Source organism: Brassica rapa, chromosome A05 (genome assembly GCF_000309985.2).
Source record: "Brassica rapa cultivar Chiifu-401-42 chromosome A05, CAAS_Brap_v3.01, whole genome shotgun sequence".
Taxonomy (NCBI): domain Eukaryota; kingdom Viridiplantae; phylum Streptophyta; class Magnoliopsida; order Brassicales; family Brassicaceae; genus Brassica; species Brassica rapa.
In genome coordinates, this window is record NC_024799.2 from 9,243,298 (window position 1) to 9,248,100 (window position 4,803).

The following is a 4,803-nucleotide window of genomic DNA, read 5'->3' on the forward strand; positions in this document are numbered from 1 at the left end:
TTTTCTCCATGACTGATGCTTTCTCGTAAAGATGGTGGTATTAAAATGTAAACTCCGTTACTTCTAAAACTATACACTATTTATTCTATATTTTGAATTTTGTTAGGTTCGCACAGGGTGCGGGCCGGTCACCTAGTAAGTTTTAAAATAAAAATCCGCGTATCTACGCGGAGACTCATCTAATACTAGTAATGTTAATCAAGAGTGCATTACGTAAGTATTTATTTACCTAAAAAAATGCGTAGTTAAAACGTAACTATAACTATAAAGCCAAAGAAATAACAGATGACAAAAGATAATAAAAATATGTGTGGTTGAGATATAAACACTTCAAATCAACAAAAGGGTCATAGAGAAACAGTCTAAGAAGCCATACAACAAATATTTCTTCCAAAATTAACATATAAAAATCAAATTGATCAAATCATATAAATGAAATTATATCTCTTTTATAAAATACATAAAAATAAATAAATATTTAAATAAAATACTTTCGTTTTAGAAAAAAATGTAATTTTATTTTCATTTTTCCAAAAAATTTATTTAGAAATTTGTTTCAAACATTTTTTCGGAAACATTTTTTCTTTAAAAATGTTAAAAAGACCTTCATCAACATATATGATATTTTCCTAAATTTTAATATTTTTCTCTAGATTCAGAAATGCATTCACAAATGTGTAAATAGACTTCATGAATGTAACTTATATGTATATCTAAGAAGGTTTTTAAGATGTGCAAGACATCTTCGTGAATTTATATGCACATACACCCACTTTAGAGACTCTTTTTAAAAATCCTTTAATAGACATGGCAAAGCTAGTGAGAACTTGTGTCAATTGCCTGATTATTAGCCGTCTTTCACCACCGTTTTATATCTATCTATTTCAACACTTTTATAGTTGGTCAATTTAACTATAAAACCAAGAAGAAAAAATGGAAGAGATAAAGACAATGATTTCATCGGTTTCCTATGTACTTTTTTGAAGGTTACTTTAGACATTAGCGTAGAACAAAAATTTCCTACATAAAAAATGTATATACATATAATTACAAAGTTATTTATCGTTAATGAATGATATCTTATTCCAATATCACAAGTTATTTATCTAAATAAAAGAGACTTAGTTATATTGATCTAAGGAAAAAAATAAATCTCTATTATAAAAGAGAGCACTTCATATTGAGTTGCATTTTAATATATTGTGTTAATCTGAAGATTAGGTGTACTTTAACTTTGGTGCTGTTTTTTCTTGAACAAAATATTCTTTAGAAAAGCGATGGATTGGCATATTTCCTTGGATTATAGCAAGCTAATTAGTGACATGATTGTATATTGTAGATGTTAAGTTTATGGATTATTTGACTTCACTGTCATCGTCAAATTAGTGATACAATAAGTTTTTCTAATCGATGATATTAACGATATAACTTGTTTCAAAAAAACAAAAGGCATGATGATTTGGAGTAAATGAAAATTTATTTTTTTCTAGATAGGAAAAAAGCAGATTTTGTTAATGGTTGTCGAGGTAAGGTTTCCTCCATCTCTTTATTTTTTTCTCATTTTTTCTTTACATTAGCTTTGGTGAAGCCAGCAAACAGCTTTTTGTCCGTATTTGTGTTGAAGGTGCTGGTTTGCGATGAGAGAATATTGCAAGGCTATATGTGGAGAATAGATGTGGGGTGACAGCAGAAAGTGAGACTGAGCATGCATCTAGAGGTAGCAATGATAATGCCAAAGAATATGATGGTGATGTGTTTGGTACACTACACATACATTAAGGAGGGCAATGTTTGATGATGGTTGAGAATCAGCTAAGGGAGCGTATGTATCCAGTGTCGGGTCTAGAGTCAATGTAGTGAATTTTGATAAAGCTGAATTGGCCATATAGGGGGAGAAGGTAGAAGAGAGAATTATGGGTGATATATAACATTAGAAGCAAAGATAGGTAGGCCAATGTAGGTTTTGATAGAATTGGGAGTGTGACTGATGAGGTGGATGAGAGAGATGTCAAGACCTAAAGCTATCACAAGGAGTTATGGGCTCCTATTATAAGAGATGATTGTGGTGGCTCAAACTCCGTATATTTTATTTTCAACGAGGAGGAAATGATGCCTAAACAATATGGATGTACAACCAACAGGTCTTTTGAAAATATGTGGACATTGGCGAATCAAGTTGAGTAAATTGGAAGATAAAATCTGAATGTAACACTGATGAACATTCATGGATGCTTAATTGTGGAAGCGATAGTGTAGATGCCGCTGGAGCTAGCGAAACGCGAACAATTGAGTAGGTGGATGAGGAGAGTTTAACATTACCTCTTTGTTCGATGACACAACATATAAGTGTGATGAGATTCTAAACCTTAATGTTGATGAAGGGAATGAGAAATTTTACGTTGGAAATGTGTTTTGGAGTAAAGAAGATTGCCAAATATCTCTACTTATTTATGTTATAAAAACTAATTTTAGTTCAAACAAATGGTGAACCGCACACTAGATGATGGAGTTTGGATATTATTAGATTCAGAAAGCTCAACTGGAACATTGTTGTCCTATTAAAACCATAGACTGATTCAAAGGAAAAGCGACATCGCGTCGCTGCTGGTTATAAGTCTAAGTTTGTTGAACCTTTGAATACGGCAAAATTAAGAGATCTGCAAAGACTTGTACTTGAAGATTTTAGGCTATCTGCTTCATATATGAAGTGTTAACATATAATTGACCAACCATTGGACAATATACGGGGTACAAAATAGGAATCCTACATAAAGCTTCCAAAGTATATGTACATGTTAAAGCTTGAAAATCGAGAAACTGTTGCTGATTTAGAGATGGAGACATATGGCAGCGGGGCTAAACAATTCATGTATCCGTTTATGTCATTTGGTGCTCCTATTGATGGTTTTAAGAAACTGTGACATGTATTGGTGGTTGATGGAACACACCTAAATGGGAAAGACAAAGGTGTGCAGTTGACTTCTAGTGGACATGATACCAATTATAGGTTTGTCACTTGTTTATGCCATTGTGGACAGCGAGGATTAGGGCTGGGCAAATAAACCGAACCCGAAAACCCAAACCGAATCCGATCCGATAAAAATGAATCCGAACCGATCCGAACCCGACGTAAATACCGAATGGGTCTTGTTTTGTGGTATTTCGGGTTATGGGTATTATCCGAACCGAACCCGAATCTAAATGGATATCCGATAGAACCCGAAACATTCAAAACCTCTTGTACCAAACATGATCTCAATTCCTAATATGCATCCAAAATACACTAAGAAATATTGAACATCATCTAAAATACTTATCTATTACATGAAGGTCGGTGGTTCTATTACATGAAGGTTGATGGTTAAAGATGGCCATTGAATCTCGAAATATTTAGATTTAGATTTTGTTTTCGTTAAACAATGTTTCTCATTTCTTGAGAACTTGGTTTTCGTTTTATGCTTTTATTTATTTGGTTTTCTTTTTATCAGTAAATATGTTTACTTTTTGTTTGATTTTGAATGATCATGGTTGATGACTTGATGTTCCTTATTTTTGAATCGATTTTACTTAAGTTTTGGTTACAAAATAAGTACAAATCAGGTATTTTAAAACTGAAAAATCGATTTTACTCATGTTTTGGTTATAAAATATGTAAAAATCAGGTACTTTTAAACCGAAAAACCGATTGGGACCCGACTCCGAAAGTATATTGGGTTGTACCGGTTCTTTGAAAATTTACTAACCCCGACCCGAACCCGATAGAATCCGAACCGGTCCCGAACCGAACTTTCATATAATCCGAATGGGGCTGATTTTGATAAACCCGAAAAACTAAAACCCGATTGGATAAAACCGAAACCCGATTGGGACCCCGAATGCCCCGGCCTAGCGAGGATGATGATTTCTTGACATGGTTTTTACAAAAGGTGTAGAGAATTTTAGCTGATTCATCAAAATTGGAAATAGTTTTACAGTGTGCTTTGTCAATAACAAATGTTGTGAAACATGTTTACCCATCGAATCATGATGCATGTATTGTGCACATGAATTCAAGGTTTTCTAAAAAGGGATTGTCCAAGAATGATCACCTATAATTGATCTGATTATATTCATACAGATGATGATGGTCAGGTGGTTTACTGCACGTAGGAAAAGAGTTGAGAGGCATCATATCCATTATATATTATTTGAGAAACATTACAACATTTGAGGTAGTCATGTACATTTGAGGTAGTCATGTGTCATCACCACTATTATTCTTAGAATCCATAGAAAAATAAGCTGGTCCATCTAAATATATAATAAACTTTTTATTAAATTAATTATAAATTAATTATCAACGTTCTTCGTTCTTTCTTTAAATAAAAATTACGAAATTGCATAATGTGTCTAAAATATATATGACAATTAATGATTTTGAATAATAAAAATTTGATGAAAGTTAGTGTATCCTCTATCATTTTTTTAATTTTAAATTATTAAAATAAATTAAACAACCACATTAACCATATAATAAAAGTTTCTCCTTATTTATTTATTTTGTATACGAAAGCTTTAATTGCGAACATCCACAAAGCCTAAAAAAAACATCGACTGATGGGGATAAAAATGGCACGAGCATGTTCGTCAATATCCCACCTTCTGTTTGCGAACGACGGCCTTTTCTTCTGCAAGGCACAAAGCGAAGAATGTCAGACTATCGTGTAGATCATGAAGGAATATGAAGCAGTCTCTGGCCAACTGATAAACTTTCAGAAATCCTCAATACAAATTGGCCATAAGATTAAAGCATCGAATCGTCAA